At 53.1% G+C, this 17,729-nt stretch overlaps 1 protein-coding gene across 3 annotated transcripts in view; it reads left to right on the plus strand.

Moving 5' to 3' along the window:
* Positions 1–17,729, plus strand: part of KLHL29 (kelch like family member 29) — a 325,792-nt gene that overhangs the window by 156,711 nt on the left and 151,352 nt on the right. The gene's annotated exons all lie outside the window — the stretch shown is intronic.

The raw sequence follows: 17,729 nt of genomic DNA on the forward strand, positions 1-17,729 counted from the left end.
TTGCTTGAGCTTTCTGTGCCTCAGTTTCCTGGTCTGGAAGATGCAGATAGCCGTCGGAATAGCTGCCGCACGGAGTCGTTATGTAGATTAAATGAGTCTGTGTTTAGGAGCACTGCCCTTAGGGAACTCACATTCCAGAAAGGGGGACACACAGAAATCTAAATAAGTAAACTGTGTAGGCCAAGAGAAGGCAATGAGAGTGATCTAAAAAAAAGCAGAGAAAGAAGTTGCCATTTAACAATAGGATGGGCAGAGAAGGCCTCACTGAGAAAGTAACATTTGAGAAGAAGCTGGAATGCAATAAGAACCCTGGCCATGTGGGTAGTGGGGAGGATGGGCCGGGCACAGGGAGCAATGTGTGCAAAGGTCCTGAGGTAGAAGGGGCCTAAAGTGATGGAGCCACTGCAAGGAGGCCAGCATCCTGGAACAGAGGGGCGGGGGGAGATCGAACAAGAGAGGGGAGTGGGCACCAGGGCCTCATGGGTCTTAGAAGGCCTTTGGCTTTTTCTTAGGGTAGGTTGGGAGCCATTGCAGGGGCTTGGGAGAAATGATCTGGCTTGTGTTTTAACAGGATCACTCTGGCTGCTGGGTGGAGAATACTCTGAATGAGGGTGAGGAAGGAAGGAAGGAGACGTGTTAGGAGGCTGTGGCAGAAATCCAGCTGAGAGATGACAGGGGCCCAGACCAGGGTGGCCAGGGTAGAGATGGGAAGAAGTGGTTGGTGTTAGGAGGAAGCACAGCTGCCAGCTGAGGGAGCTGAATGTGTAAGAAGCATTGTGAGTGAGAGACAAAAGGTCTGCAAGCCAGGGCTGGACATGAGTTCGGGAGAAGATAAAGAAGAGCACTGGCTTCAGAGTCAGGCACAAGAGCTTCCTTCCAAGCACCACCGCTTCCCCCAAGTGGTCTTGAGCAAGCCACCTCATCACTGAGCCTCAGTTTCCCCCTTCTATAAAATGGAGGCAGTGCTATGACACACATAGTTTAAATGACTTGCAGAGTGGCAGGCATGCTGTAGGTGCTCCGTAAATGCTCCTTGCTTCCCCTTTCTGCTGCCTGTTTGCATCTGGGTAAGGAAGGCTCGGTGTCATTGGGGTGCGGCGTCCCCAGGCCAGGAGGCTGACACCTGCAGAGCTCAGGGGTGTGGAGAGGGATGCCGGCACCGCCTTGTGGTAAGCAAAAGGGGGTGTTGGCATCTCCGTCTCTGATTTCATCGTGAAATTCGCCAGGCACTTCCTCTAGGCAGGAGGCCCTGGAGTATGGGGTGAGTAGGCCCCAGCTACGCTGCTCCTGGGGACGAGTCACTTCCTTTGTAGCCAGGGAGTGGGTGCCAGCCCAGTCCTCTTCTCAGGCGTGAAGAATACTGAGCTCCTTTTATTCTAGCCCCTGAAAGCCATCCTGATGGTGCCAGGCTGGCGTCTGACACCAGAGTCCCCCCAGCCTCAGGTGGGGACCACAGCTTTCTCCAGACTCCCCTCCTCCCGTCTCATCCGAGACCAGCCCTGTGCAGCCTCCTTTGTTGAGCCCCAGACAGTGGGTGTCAGCCCTGCTCTGTGTGCCGCTGCAGGGCCAGCCCTCTGTAAATGGACTGCCTGTGCCTACAGACCGGGCTGGGCTAAGCCAAGAGCAGATGGTTGTCTCCCTCCCTCTCCTAGGGCCTGCTGCAGCTGAGATCTGGCCTGCAGACGGCTCTCCAGAACTCTCTCAGGGGCCCTGACCCCATCATCCCAATTGTCCTTAGGGTGCCCACTCCCTTGCCTGAGGCTGGGCTCTGTGCAGCCACACATGTGACTGTGGGCAGGGAATGTGACTGATGGGCGTGACTAGGGCTTCCCCCCAGGCAACTGGCAGGGGTGGCCAATGCAGTGTGTTTTCAGAGCTTAGTATGTCATCAGATACAGGGGACCCTGCAGAATGAGGGCTAGAAAAGATTGGGGCCAAGGGATGAGGCAGCAGAGTGACCTGGAATCATCAGGAAGACTTCGTGGAGGAGGCAAGAGCTGAGCTGGAGGAGGAGTGAACCATTTGTAGCAAGATGTGAAATACAGCTATTCCTGTTGTTTTGGGGTCTCAGGTAAGGCCCCAGGCTGTGCCTGAAAAGTATCTGGTACCCCCACGTTAGAAAGAGGAGCCAGACAGCCCCAGGGCCCATCTCTACTTCCATGAGAAAAGCTTTGGGCTGACTACAGGGAGCAGCGACCCTAGAAGACAGCTGGCCTAGGAGGGAAACTGAGGCTTCTCTCCCCTCCCGGGGAGGAGCTCCCCACTCCACCAGCCCCTCAACCAGTCCTCTGTGGGAGCTGCTGCTACCCCAAGACTGGGGTACCCCAAGCACTTAGAAGGACGTGACTGTGTTCCTTGGAATTTGGGGGACACCAAGGCTGTGTGCCTGAATCTTACCAGGAAGTGTCCAGATGCAAAAGGCTCTTGGGGATTTCTGGCATGTGCAGTGGAGAGTGAGGGTTGTGCTGGGGGCAGCAGGACCAGAGCTGGTCATCAAGGGAGAGTCGTGGTTGTGAGTCCAGAGTGGACACTGCACAGTGAGCCAGACTCCAGCCATCTTGGAAGACCCTTCCGAGGAGGACAGCCTGCCGGGGTGTGAACCATCAGAGCCACCTGAGGGAGTGTTTCCAGCAGAGCACAGACCCTCATGGAGCTCCCACAGAGAACCCACCAAAGTGCTGCAGAGGAAGGAGAGCCGGCACCGGGTCTCTGCACACAGAGGCTGTCTCTGCCCGTTTACTTCACTCTGCTCACACCTTGCCCTTGTGCTCCCAGCCCCACTCCGTGGCCACTCTGGGGAGGCTGAAGCAGCAGTTAGTGAGAAGGAGGCAAAACCAGGGAAGGGCGATGCTGCCATTCTCATTACCCGATTCTGAGCCTGGGTCCAGCCAGAGCTGGGGCAGAGGGGAGAGGCTGTGGACCAGATACGATAAGAGTTCCGATTAAAGGATTGGACTGGGCTTTGGAGAAGCCAAGGATGTGATCATGTTTAGGACTGACCTAGCCAGTTACTAGCTATGTGGCCCCACAGGTCACTTAAACCTTTACGTTACTTAAACCCCTCCCTGCCTCGGTTCAATTGAAGTACCTGGAGATTAGAAGAGCTGATGTGTGTGTGGCCCTTGGTGCGGTAGCCAGCACACAGTAAGTGCTCAGCAAGTGTTCGCTTTTAGTAGTAGAAGTAGTAGCAGTAGCAGTAGTGGCAGCAGCAGTAGTACTTCTACTAATAGACATTGTGCCCAAAAGTGACCACCCTCCTGCCTTCCCGGAAGAAAACCCCAAATGCTATTCGGGCCTAACAGAGTGAGTCTGGAAAGAAGTAGTGGGAGGAAAAAATACTTGTTTACTGCTTGTTTACTGCTTACATCCTGCTGAGTTCAGAAAGTAACTCGGAGTAAGAAACCAGTTACATGGTCATCATTTCACAGGCTCTGTATTGAGAAGACAGCAGTGCCGGATGAGGCCAAGAGCAACTATCTCTGCAGTCTAGGTGGTCCAGGAAGGCTTCCAGGAAGAGGTGGCACAGAGTAAGGCCTCCAGCAATACACAGATGGTGCTACGCCACTGGGAGAAGAGTGGTCTGAGGCCTGTGTGCATGGCCACGTCCTTCTCACTCACACACCCTCTCCTGGGACAGTCCAGCTCAGCAGACATCAGTGGAACCTCTGTACTATGTCAAGCCGAGGGTGGGGCCCTGGGGACACTGAGATAAGGAGCAGGCAGGCTCTGTCTTCAAGGAGCTACCAGCCTCATGAGGTTAAAGAGAAAAATCATAGAATGCCAAAGGAATTTTGCCAAGATGAATTCAGGGGTACTGCAGGGCTCAGAGGAGAATGCAGCCCAGCTTGGGGACCCTTTGAACACAGGCACACACACACAGACACACACACACACACACACAGGCACACAGACACATGCATGCACGCATCCTCTTCCCTGACTGTCTTTTCACCCAAAACCATTTCTTCTTCTGGGCAAATGATAGAGTTGCACGTCCCCACCCACTGACCACATGGCTTGCTTTGGCCAATGACATCAGAGCAGAAAGGACACATGCTTTCCAAGTGAAAACCTTGAGAGCCAGTGTGCGACACGCTAACCCATCTCTCCTTTTGCCACAGTGGCCAGTCTGACAGCCAGGGTCGTAGAGCATGGATGACCTGGCACAGGGCCCCCAGCCGACCAGCAGTGAGAACATGGCATGAGTGAAAAGTATACCTCGCTGAAGCCATCAAGGTTTTGGGGACTGTTGAGCATCATAGCATCACCTACCTATCCAGGCTGATGCAACCATCATTTTTTTTAAGTGTCCAAAATAGAAAACTGGCCCTGATTTAGTCTTCTGGGAGCTATCTGGGCTCTCCTCTGTTGCAGCCCCCCTGCCCTGGGAGTGGAAGGTCTGGATTCTAATTCATCTCTGTCCTAGGGCTCTGAGACTCCGTTACCACCATTGTCGAAGGGGGTCACTGATCCCTGCCCCGCCTGCCTCCCCAAGCTGCTGGGGGAGTCCAACATGGTGGGTACGGGGATGTCTTCAGAGACCTGGGAGTTAGGGAACAGCCTCCGAGCACTGCATTCATCAGTGTCCCTGCCTTGGGCCCTGGAGGTCACAGGGAAGGTCACCCTTGCTCAGAGTCAGGCAAAGGACACATCAGGAGGGGAAGATCCCGGGGAGGGGGGGGTGTGGTGCTTCTTGCTGTCAGTATGCAAGGGGCCAGCAGTCCCAGGCTGCCCAGCGGGGGTGGAAGTGGCAGCCTGGAAGCAAAGTATCCCTGCTTGGTTAATCTAAAAATAAACAGAAAGGCAACAAAATCTATGTTTCAATTACTGCACACAAGCTGTTCAAACAGCCAGCTCTGCACTGGAGATGTGAACTTGTCAACAGAGGCTGCCTCGTTTGCATGCTTGGGTGGTGATAAAACACACAACCTTGCAACAGGCTGCCCTCTGGTCTGGGCTTCTTTTTTTTTTTTTTTTTTAATTAAATTAAATTAAAAACACGGACGTAGAATAAAGACAATGAAAATCTGAAGCAAGTACATCAAGATAGGGTAGCAGCTCCCAACTTGAAAACAAAGAAGCCTGTGCGGTTGGAGACAGCCTGGTACTGAGGTCAGCAGGGAGTGGGCGAAACAGGGCCCCGTGGCCAGGAACAGAGGACAGAAGTCTCTCCCGAGTGACCAAAAGCACTCCTTCCCTGGGGGTCGCTTCTGATCCTGGAGGAAGCTCCGGTGGACAGTGTGGACCTTTAGTTCCCAAAGCCAAAGTCAAGGCCCCGGAGGTCCCTCTGTGGGGGAGAGGTGGGCTATAGGCCAGCCAGCAGGGGCTCTGGGGGTGAGCCAGCAGGCTGCTTGCATGGCGGGCGGAGCTGGGACTGTCATCCTTGGCCATGCTGCCTTTCGTTTTCCATCTTAATTAGACACTTGTCCTAACTAAGACACAGTCTCCTTTCTGATGAATGGAGCCCCAGGGAGCTGGGCCACCCTGGGATTCTGGGGCTCCCCTGACCTACCCTGCCTGCTCCAGCCCAGCGTGGTCCCTCCCCTGCCCCCCAGGGAGTTTTTCCATTTTATGGCTGTGCCCTCCTGAGCAGCCCTCCCTCCCTGAAGGCAGGAGCCGCGTACCCTGTTCTTATTTCCTCTCAGTATCTTGCATTGAGCCGGGTATAATGGGGGAAGGAGGTGGGCAGTGAACTTGACATGATTTGATGAGAAAAGGGCAGACCGTGCATTAACCCAAGGGCATGCCTGGGGAATTGCTTGAGAGGGAAAGGGGGGCACGAAGGCCTGACTCATGGAGTGGAGCCCCAGAACAGGAAGTGGGTACGTCATGGTTTCCTGGGGAGGGATTTGGACAAGCAGGAGGCCCCCCAGGTCCCACTAGAGATGGAGACCAGAAAGGTGGGCACTGCTGCTTAATACTGGTGAAGGTTCGTTCCACAAATCCTGCTCACTGAGGTGGCTGTCGGTTTTGCATTCACTCCGGACAGGGATTTTAATGTCCCCGGCCCTCAGAGCAATTCTGCAGCCATCAACCCAGACGCTAGTTACTCGGTGAAATAGAAGAGTGGTCGAGTCTCTCCTAAGGAAGATAATATCCTGTCACAGGCAGTATGATCTGCCGGCCATGTGACAGCCGTTCCCTAATGTTTCCAAATAGACTTTTGAATAGACTCTTGTCTAGAAGAAAGCAAATTGCAAGAGCATTTTTGGCAGCCAAATAGAAGACATCAGTCTTTCTTCTTTGCAACTCTTGCCACTGGGTCTGGCTCCAGGCACCCAGTAGGATTCATTCATCAGCTTGGGCCACTGATGAACACCATTTCCTGTGAAGAAGAGCTCATTGAATTAGTCAGTTCTGCAAGATCTAGAATAATCAGGCATGCCTGAGAGGCAGCCCTGGGAGGGGGGAAGCCTGCTTGGAGAAGGAAAGTAACAGCAAAATCCAGCTCAAAAGACTGTGGTCGTGTGTTTGCAGGACTACAGGGAAACAGGGCTGGAATTTCCAGTGTGTGCATCCTCTGTGGAGCCACAAGAACGAGGAGTTAGAAGGAGCCACGATGGTTACTCGTAATGATAACTCTGGTTAATCCTCCTCTAAGTAATCAAACGGTAGTCACCACAGCTCCCTCATCGATCCTGATGTTTGTTTTGTTTTGTTTTGTTTTGTTTTGTTTTTTGAGACGGAATCTCGCTCTGTCGCCCAGGCTGGAGTGCAGTGGCCGGTTCTCAGCTCACTGCAAGCTCCGCCTCCCGGGTTTACGCCATTCTCCTGCCTCAGCCTCCCGAGTAGCTGGGACTACAGGCGCCCGCCACCTCGCCCGGCTAGTTTTTTGTATTTTTTTAGTAGAGACGGGGTTTCACCATGTTAGCCAGGATGGTCTCGATCTCCTGACCTCATGATCCACCCATCTCGGCCTCCCAAAGTGCTGGGATTACAGGCTTGAGCCACCGTGCCCGGCCGATCCTGATGTTTACGAGTTCCTAATTTATACACGCCTTCCTTCTTCCCTCAGTTTACGCTGATATTATGTTTCCAACTGTCATTTCCAATATCTTTTTTATTTTTCATTATCACCATTTTAATGATTTACACCAGGAGCAATAGCACAAATGCCTAGTCAGTTAGTCCCGTGAGAAAAGTCTCTGAATCATGTGTGCTTTTTTGAAAAAAAATCACTACATCAAAACCCACAGCCCGATTTTCTCAAAGCAAAGGTGCACATGGGAAGGGAGGGAAATGGGAGGCTTGTTCTTTTAATATTGTTCATCTAAAACGGGCACTAGTACTGCCTTTCCAAGACAGGGAGATTGCTTTTTGTGCAAGAAATTGTGCCCAGAAATGGAATCGGTGGCATTTTTCCTGAAACTTAACCACCAGAAAAGCATTTTGAACATTTGTCTTTTTAGATCACGTATTAAGCCCTGTCATTATGGAATATGGCTTTTTCCAAATATGTATCTGTCCCCCAGGGCCATCCAGGGAGTCAGAATGCCTGGGTCCTAGGGCCGAATCCAGGCCTGCTAACTCGCCAGATCTTAGGCTAGTGCTCTTGAACTAGCCTTGTGAGTGAATCCGTGAGTGGATCCTGTCCCATTCCCCACCCCTCATCCTGTTAAAAAGGCAGATTCTGACTCAGTAGTCCTGGGGCAAGGCCTAAGACTCCGCATTTCTTGCAAGTCCCCAGGCGATGCTGTGGCTGCTGGCCTATGGACCACACTTTGAGTTGGGAGGAAGTAGGCCACTATGCCCAGCCCTGGGCTTTACCCTCTTCCTTTTCCTGGGTTATAAAATGCGAAGGTCAGTGCTGGACTGCTTACACTGGCAGGATGTTGTGAGGCAAATGATGTAGTGGCTCTAAAAGAACCTTGTGTGGTGAGGGCACTTCCCAGAAGACCTCCCCTCTGAGCAAAGGCTGAAGCACACAGCACAAACAGCGCTGTTAATCACAGGTCCTGTGTTGTTACAGGGGCTCTCCAAATCCTGTTTGGCTTTGTGTAACTGAAACTTCGTGTCTTGAGACCAGCACCGCCCATTTAAGTGCTCTAACTACAAAAAGAAAGCAAGGCAGGAACAGAGCACAGAAGAAACTTCTGGCCATGCTGGCTGTGCTTGTGGCACGGATAGTGATGATGGTTTGATGCTTTGGGGGATGGATACATTCCCAAACACATCAAGTTGTACACATTAAATATCTGCAGCTTTCTGTACATCAATCACACCTCAATAAAGCGGTTAAAGAAAAAAGAAGAGGCCGGGCATGGTGGCTCACGCCTGTAATCCCAGCACTTTGGGAGGCCGAGGCAGGTGGATCACGAGGTCAGGAGATCAAGACCATCCTGGCTAACACTGTGAAACCCCGTCTCTACTGAAAATACAAAAAAATTAGCCGGGCGTGGTGGCGGGCGCCTATAGTCCCAGCTTCTCGGGAGGCTGAGACAGGAGAATGGTGTGAACCTGGGAGGCGGAGCTTGCAGTGAGCCAAGATCGCACCACTGCACTCCAGCCTGGGAGACAGAGCGAGACTCCGTCTCAAAAAAAAAAAAAAAAGAAAGAAAAGAAAAGAAAAAAGAAGAGCCTTGTGAAGGGTGAGGACTTGCTGCTGCTGTACTGGCCACTGTGGGGTATTTAGGGTGAGGGCCCTTCCCACTCCCCCGAGACCAGCTGCACCCACTGCTGCTGAGGAAGATTCGGCTCTGCCAGACGTGCTTCCCTCAAAGCTTTGGATTGGCTGAGACCTGGGAACGCGTGCAGGTTTCACTGGCATTGGGGAAAGCAGGCTCCCTATCTTTAAATAACAAAGACAATGCCCTAAAGCCTTTGGTTCCAGAGATTGATGCCACCTGTGGTCCCCGGAGTGGACGCAAATGTCAGAGGTCACAGCTCTAGCTCTGGTTTCATTTCTTTTCTTTTGGGTTTTTTTTTTTATTTTTTTATTTTAGAGGGAGTTTTGCTCTGTCCCCAGGCTGGAGTACAATGGCACAATCTTGGCTCACTGCAACCTCTGCCTCCCAGGTTCAAGCGATCCTCCTGCCTCAGCCTCTCAAGTAGCTGGGATTATAGGAGCCTGTCATCACGCCTGGCCAATTTTTGTATTTTTGTAGAGGCGTGGTTTCACCATGTTGGCCAGGCTGGTCTCGAACTCCTGACCTCAAGTAATCCACCTGCCTCGGCCTCCCAAAGTGCTGGGATTACAGATGTGAGCCACCGCGCCCGGCCACAGCTCTGGTTTCTAATGGAACTTGCCGAATCCCTGCCTCCCCTCTTTCCCCCGCCTGGAGAGCCTCGTAGAGGCTGCTCATTTGGGTTCAGACCCTGGATCCTGCAGCAGGTGTTGCTGGAAACTTGTGGCTGCCAAGCCACGGGACCTGGTTAGGCGATCTTCACACTGGCCCTGGCTGAGTGGGGTCTGATGGCGAGGTGGCTGGTGAGGACTGGGGGCCAGGGATGGGAGTAGAAATGTGACGAGAACATTTCAGTTCACCTGGGGCCTTGATATTTTAAGGAAAGGAGCTAAAAATAAATCCACATCTTAGGTTCCTCATCCTAGAGTGGAACTGGAGAAGGCTGGCATCAGCCTGGGGTACTCCAGAGTTTCCTGGGTTTCTGCTGCCTCAGAGGATTTAAATGTGAAGTCTTGGGTCCAGGCTGGCACCTACACGTGGCCCCCATGACCCCCACATTTCATTTGGAGGTGCCAAACACCTCACCCTCGAGGAATACGTCACCCTTAGAGGCTGTGTGAAGGGTCAGGACCGGGGCTAGATGGTGAGGCATCATTTAAGGACTCATCCCCTCATCCCTTTCAGGGCAATATAAATGCAGATGGACCTTGATTGGGGTGGGGGTGGGGCCTCCATACATTTTGGCCCCGCCTGTCACTCTCCTCAGCCTAGTCCTGGCCCTGCCATGTGTCCTGTCCTGGGAGGGTCACTTTGGTCTGCCAAATGTTCCCTGAGCCCCCTGCCCCAGGTGCCCAGCCCTGTGCTCGGGCAGCTCCAGTGAAGGAAACGAAGAGGGAGGGGTAGCCCTGTCTTTAGGGACAGGATCAGAACTCACACAGTGAGTGGAACATGCCAGTCCATCGCTGGGGTCCTAGGCCTGGTAAGTCTGGCTTCTGTGGGCTCCGAGAAGAGAGGGCTCATCAAAGAAGGTGTCCAGCAGGGGAGGCCAGTGTGGGGCTCAATCCCAGCCTCAGCCAGAAGCAAGACTTCTGAGCTAGTGGGGGCTGTGTGGGGATGGGAGTCACTGGGGGCTGGAGCAGCCCCAGGAGGCAGGCAGGCATTTCTGAGGGGCATCCCCACCTCCCGCTAACATCCACGTCAAGTCGTGGCCAAGCTGCCTCTCCAGAAACACCCGGAGAGTTCCTTTGTGTTGCATTTGCCAAGATGGTGTTCTGGCTGCTGTTTAGTATTTTGCTCCAGAAGAAAGGCTAAAAGATGCAGAGAGGGAAACTAAAATAATAAAGACAAGCACAGACTGTTCCAATCGACTTGGCAGCACGTCTCCCCCAAATGAGGCAATCATACATTTTCCGATCGCGGCCGGCCAGGCCGAGGCTCATTCCTCAGCCAGCCACCTCGGCTTCCCTATCTGGAGGCGGCGCAGGCCCCCTGCCTTCCTGTGGATTAATCATGCCTTCGGGGCCCTCACAGCCGGCCGCCCACTCCTTCAGCGTGTCTTAATGATAGGAACGAGGAAAGGGTCATTAGCCACCTGTGATCCTGTGTACAGTGTGTACACACGGTGCATATTAATATGTGTGGGCCACCGCCAGCATCCAGAATACAGTGTGTCACCGGACACAGCCTCCATCCCGCCCGTGAGCTCAGGTGCACGAAGCATCCTGTTCCTGAGCAGGGACTCTCAGGGCCCAGGGCTGAGGGCTCCTGGACACTGTTTCCTCTGTTCCAGCCCCACATGGACTATGCAAACGCATGGAAGCTCTTAATTATTTACTCATGAATTATTCATGGTGAGGGTTTTCCGGGCAGGTCTGTGTGGCAGGGCTGCTGATCTGATCTCTAGCAAGTGTCCAGGAGTCCGACATCCCTGACAACACACCAGCTGGTGAGCAGTTAGAGACACAGTCTGGGCCTGGGGTACCAGGATTTCCTTCCTGCAATATCCTCAGGCCCCAGGTAGCCCAAGCCTTTTGCAAGCCTGGGCCTGGGACCTGAGGGCCCTTGAGCCGCAGGGAGAAGCTCTTCCATCAAGACAGGCCCTGGGGCTAGTGATAGGAGGTCCCCTGTGTCATGGGTATTATGGTGGATGACCTTCCCCCACCCTCAGCTTGTGTCTCCCAGTGTCCCTGAGTGAGACCACCCTACAGGATCCTGGCTGACCTAGCACAGAGGGCCTCAGGAGCTGTGCGTGTTCGCAGACAACAGGCCACACATACCGCTTCGGATTTGACAGTGTCTTTTTCCTTATCCCAGTAAACCTGCCCGGTTCCTGTTGGGACATGAGGGTTCTAGGGACAGGGTGGGAGAAGGCTTAGGAGGGAGCTAAAAGTCAGGGGCTGAGGCTACTTTGTCATCTTTATTTTGATCCTAGTTAAGACTCACCTGCCTTCTGCAAGGGAACAGAAGGAGCCCCTGGGGACAGGGTGAGCGCTCCCTCATTCCTGCCTCTCCCAGATGCTCTGGCACCCCATGATGCTGAAGATTTGGCCCCATGTGCCAACAGGAAAGGAAGCGGCTAGTTTCCATTCATTCCTGAGGAACAGGCAGCCTGAAGGGAGGTTCGTCTGTGGAGGTGTGAGGTCAGGGTTCTGTCAGGTAGAGGACACTTTTTGGTGAGCAGGTGAGCCAGAAGGGAAGGCCAGGCCTCATCCCTCAGAAGTAGGGAGCTGGCAGGAATACGCCCTTCACCGTCTCCTGGAGATAAGTGATGGGAGGGAAAGACCTTCCTGGCGGGGCTGGGGATGCTGTCGGGCACACCCCAGCGCCGGCCTCCGCCCCACCTCCTCTGAGGGATGATCCGAATTGTGAGGCAGTTGCACTCGACCGTTGGGATTTTCCCCAGAGCTGGTGGATGTGGCATTGCTGCATGTGGGGATGCTGGGAGACCTTGTCCTGAGATTTGGGGTGCACCTGTGTGCATTGAGATGCCAGCATGTGGCTCTGAAGTGGGGCCTGGGTTGCAGCGGGATCAACGACTGAACATTCCGAGAAGTGCTTCTGCCTGTCAGGAGCTCCCAGTGACGTGTTCCCCCCGTTCTTCACATTTGCTCCCGTTCTGTAAGGAGGTCTTCCACTTCTTCTCTCTGCTCCCTGGAGGTGGGGAGGTGCATCACAGAGAAGGGAACGGGGAGCCTGACAGCCTGAGCCGGCTTCCTAAGCTGTGTGTGCGGGGCCCAGGCTCCAGACTCTCTGAATCTGGGCCCAGAGCTGAGAGGCCGAAGCCTGATGTCTGTCCCGGACTGCTATGAAGATGACCCCCCTCATGGAGGCGCAGGCATGGTGTTGACTGGCAGGCTCTATGCACAGGGGAGACTTCAGGAGACTGGGCGTGGTAGCTCACACCTGTAATCCCAGCGCTTTGAGAGGCCAAGGTAGGCAGATCACTTGAGGCCAGGAGTTTGAGACCAACCTGGCCAAAATGGTGAAACCCCGTTTCTACCAAAAATATATATATATATTAGCTGGGTGTGGTGGTGGGTGCCTGTAATCCTATAATACTCGAGAGGCTGAGGCAGGAGACTCGCTTGAACCTGGAAGTTGGAGGCTGTGGTGAGCTGAGATCGCACCACTACACTCCAGCCTGGGTGACAGAGTAAGACTCCATCTCAAAAAAAAAAAAAAAAAAAAAAAAGAGAGACTTCAGGGTTCTGCCCTCCCCTGGGAAAGGCCGGCCCTCCTCACCTCCCGTCTCCTGGCCAGCATCGGTTTTGCTGCCTGCAAGATCCCAAAGGCCAGGGCCAAGTTGGCACGTAAAATACCTGTGAGGCCTTTCACATTTCACCCAGGACGAGTTCTGAACTGTCTCTACCCTGCACCTCAGCATGGCCTATTTCCACCTGTGAATACAAGATTTTCTAGGCTCTAGAGCGTTTTCTTCACGTGTGCATGTAATGTAAACAGGCGCTAGCAAGGCATTAACCCCACCCAGCTTCGAGTCCTAGTGTCTTTGTAAATGGTCCCCTCCATACAAAGGGATGGCTACTGCTCAGCCTGCTCCCCAACTTGGTGAAGGGCCCTGTGCCAGGTTCTGCCAATTCGTGGGCAGCCTGCCAGGAAAGGGGGCTCACCTTGACAAGGAAGCTTTTTGATGTATTTTGTCGGTAATTGCTTGACCAGTCTCATCTAAGGTACCTCGTCCATTCCAGGCCTCCTTCTGCCACAGCTAGCACTTCCGATGCCTGCCTCAACACCACTCTGGGCACACATGTATGCCCATGGAACCTTGTGGCACAGTGGCTCGGTGCCCAGCAGAAAATACTTAAGTTGCCATCTCTGGTGCTGGCAGTCTGCCATCTCACTCAGAGTAAACCGTGCAACACCTTTCTTTCATGACGTGTGAAAGGGGAAATTAAATTGAGGAATGAAGTCTCGCCGAAATGCTGGCATGCAATTCTTGACCTTTGTTTTGAGTACATCTAATGAGGCTGAAACTAGATTCTGGGCTCCAGGCCCCGAGTCTCCATCTCCTGCCTGGCATTTAAAGGAGACTTGAGGAGCTAAGCATCAGGGTGGGGGGTGGGAGTGTTGGGAGGTGAAGGGCGCTGGGACCTGGACTTTGCTTTCATGCACCAGAACTGTAAGGTGTGGGCACAGCATGGCCCAGCAGGTGGTCCCCAAGACAGAGTGGAGAGGTTTTCCTGGGGCCTAGGAGACCCCTTTGACCTGATCCCAAGCACATCCAGGCATGTTTCAGGGGAGCAGCGTTGCTGGCCACCCTCAGTGCATACCCTCCTCACCTCCATCCTCTCCAGCTGGAAGGAGATGGCTTCTTTGGCGATATGTGAGGTTGTGTTGTTTTGTAGGAAGGTAGAGGCTGATTTATCACATCAGTCAGGCCAGGCTAGGCTGTGCTTAGGTAACACATACACTGCCAATCTCAGCGCGTTATCACAACAAAGATTCACACCCCCATTATGCAACATCCAGTGTGCGCAGGGAAACACTCTTCCATCAGATGGTGGCACCATCTGGAATGTGTGGCCTCCAAGGTTGCCATGACAAGCAAAGGGAACTGAGGGTCATAGACGTTTGCAAAGGGCCAGGTCTGGAAGCAGTCTCCATCACCTCCCCACCCATCCTATCCTCCAGACTCCAGACACAGGAGCCCAACTTAACTGCAATGGCAGCTGGGAGAGTTCCTCCTTGTGCCCAGAAAGAGGACATACTGTGATGAATACATAACATCCCCTCTGCCACGTTAGGATCCAACCCTAGGGAGACAGTGTCCCTGAGGCCGTGATAATCAGCACGAGCCCCTTGTTGGCAGGTCAGCCTTGGGAGAGGCGTCTACACTATGAGCCCAGCTCACCTTGACATGCAGATATTCTCTGTTCAGGCCTGTCCTTGGAGGCTCAAGGTCTGATTTACTAGGACTGTAGACATTTTCTCTCTCTCTCTCTCCCTCTCTCTCTTTTTAATTTTTGTCTCACTCTGTCACCCAGGCTGACGTGTAGTGGCACGATCTTGGCTTACTGCAACCTCCACCTCCTGGGTTCAAGCGATTCTCATGCCTCAGCTTCCTGAGTAGCTGGGACTACAGACACACGCCACCATGCCCAGTTAATTTTCTTGTTTTTTTTGGTAGAGATGGGGTTTCACCATGTCGGCCAGGCTGGTCTTGAATTCCTGGCCTCAAGTGATCCTCCCGCCTTAGCCTCCCAAAGTGCTGGGATTACAGGCATGAGCCCCCGTGCCCAGGCTAAGGTAGGATGTTTTCTTACTCCAGCACCTACATGGAACTTCCGGTCAGGAGACTCAACGTTTCTTTCTGTGTCTGAGGTTTTCTCTTCACACAAATGTGTTTGTCCTCTCTGGAAGTGCTCAGCAATTAAGAAAAAACAAGCATTTGTTTAATCATTCATTCAGCACACAGGTACTGAACACCCTTCTTTGCCAGGCACTGTTCAAGTTGCTGGGGTCACACAGAGAATGAGGACCCAGGCCCTGTTCTCAAGGTAACAGATAGACAGCAGCCGTGGCTGTACGGAGGGTGGGTACCGTTTGCTCAGGGCACTGGAGGAGAGTCTCTCACCTGACCCAGAAGGGGAAAAATAAGTACAGACTTCTAGAATAATCGGTTCCTGAGCTGGGTGGGTCATAGGCTGTAGGCAGGGGACGGTCAGAAGCCATTCCTGGCAAAAGAGCACTGTGGACTTGGACCCTGAGCTGAAAGGGGACATGAGGCTTCAGAAACTAAGGCATTTGAAATGATGGGCCATGGCCTCTGGGGCAGGACGGGATGAATGAGAGGGGATGCTAGAAAAGGGAGCCTGACCAGATCCCCTTCTGGGCCACCAGGAAGAGCTGGAACCTTACATTGATGGACAGGATTTAAAGCAGGAAAGTCAAGTATCATGATCAGAGTTGCCCTTTGCAAAACTCCTGTGGGCATTTGAGTAGAGAATGGCTGAGAAGGGCAAGACTGGGGGCAGGCAGGCAGGCAGGCAAGCTGAAATAAGGAGACACTGGGAGACAGTGACGGAAGGTCGTGGCTGTAGATGGAGAAGGGGGTAGATTTGAGAGCAACTGAGGCAGAGGAATCTAAGACTTGGCTGTCGAATGGGGGATGGAGGTGAGGAGATAGAGGCGGCTTTCTCTGAGGGAGGGAATGCCTGAGGATGGGTGTTTGGACAAAGGAATGTTGCGCTACTTTAGCAACTCTGGGTGTTTAGGCACCTATGGAACAGCTGGGGGAAGGTGTGCGGCAGGCTGCAGGGAGGTGGGGGTGGTGCTTAAGAGAGAGGAGAGCTACAAAGGTAGCCTTGGAAGTTATCTGGAAAGAGGGGATGGAGGGATGAGATCATCCAGGGAGAAACGGAGGAGGAGATCTGGAACCCCAAGGAGCTCCAGCTTTTAAATAATGAGCTGAGGAAGAAGAGCTCGCCAAAGAGACTGAGAAGGAGCAGCCGAGAGGGTGGGAGAGGGCTGGTATCACCAAAACTGCAGAGGAGGACTCTGGAAAGCAAGGAAGATCAGCCACGTCGCATGTGAGGGAAGTCGAGGACAGCGGCATAAATGTCGCCTTGGACTTAGCAAGCAGGTCACCCTGGACTTCAATGAGAACAGTTCCCATGGAGTGGCCAGGGCGAAGGCCACAGCAGAGCAGGTCACAGAGTGAACAGGACTAGGAAACTGGAGCTAAGTTTAGACAATGCCATCAAGAAGCTCAGCCGAAAAAGTTTATGTGGGGAGATCAAAAGGGAAATGATTTTTATTTTTTAACCAGGTAATATTGGATAGACTTTTTTTCTTTTCTTTTCTTTTAAGACGGAGTCTTGCTCTGTCGACAGGTTGAAGGGCAGTGGTGCGATCTCGGATCACTGCAACATCTGCCTCCCAGGTTCAAGCGATTCTCCTGCCTCAGCCCCTGAGTAGCTGGTACTATAGGTGCGTGCCACCATACCCAACTAATTTTTGTATTTTTAGTAGAGACAGAGTTTCACCATGTTGGCCGGGATGGTCTCGATCTCTTGCCCTCGTGATCCACCCGCCTTGGCCTCCCAAAGTGCTGGAATTACAGGCATGAACCACCACACCCAGCCTGGATGGACTTTTTAAAGAGAATTTTTCTGACACTGTGTAAGCCAGAAAGCATAATAGTGAAATAAATAGTGACACCACATCCAGCTGAAGAAGTTATGGTCAGGTCTATTTCAGGCGGGGCTGCAGGCTTCAACTGGGCTGCAGGGTGGGTTCGGGTCTGCCTGGCAGAGGGGATGATGGCCACCAGGGCACAGGCCAGCATGCAAGTAGAACATGGGTAGGAGGGCTGCTTGGGTTGGGCACAGGCCCTGGCTCCATGGCACTAGAAGTTGACAACTAGGTCTGGATGTGCAAAGTCCACAGTAGGAACAGGCTTTATAGATAGATAGATAGATATTTTTAAAATAAAGTGGCCCATCTGTCCACTGGCCAACAATTCCAGGGTGCCTCCCCAGGGCTGAGCTGGACTGGCAGGGTAGGAAAAGGAGCTGGGAACCAGGACTTCTGGGCGCTCACCCCCAGACTGGAAAACAGTTGGAGAATGCAGAAGGCCAAAGCCACCAAGCTGTGCCTGGGCTGTGCCTGGGCTGTGGGTGTGATGCAGACCCCCTACCCTAACCCACCATCACTCGTGCCCTGGCACGGCCACGCCCTCTCCCCTCTGCCTCTGCCTCTCCGTGGCCTCTGCAACCAACAGCCTCCCTGTGTCTTTACAGCCTTCCTGATCAAGGGTGGGCAGGGAACCTGGCAAATCATAGTAATACTGAGCAAAATGCAATCTTTGGTGATTCAGAAGCCCTTCCAAATATCATGGCGTGTCCAGGTCTCCCTGACAACATGAAAGGGCCTTATGCTTAGAGGTTGAGGAGAGCTGCGTGGGAGATGGTCTGGTTAACAGAGGCCAGGGTACACGGGTCTCTAATGCTGCCCAAGATCAAATCACAGGACTGTGACTACGAAAGGGAACTCCACTCCTGGAGGCTAACACCCTGTGCGACTTGAGTTGTGCATTTAGCTAGGATCTGAAGGCTGGGGATCCTGGACTCTTTATCACTTTCTAGT

The sequence above is a fragment of the Trachypithecus francoisi genome, unplaced genomic scaffold (assembly GCF_009764315.1).
Source record: "Trachypithecus francoisi isolate TF-2019V2 unplaced genomic scaffold, Tfra_2.0 Lachesis_group17, whole genome shotgun sequence".
In the NCBI taxonomy this organism is placed as follows: Eukaryota; Metazoa; Chordata; class Mammalia; order Primates; family Cercopithecidae; genus Trachypithecus; species Trachypithecus francoisi.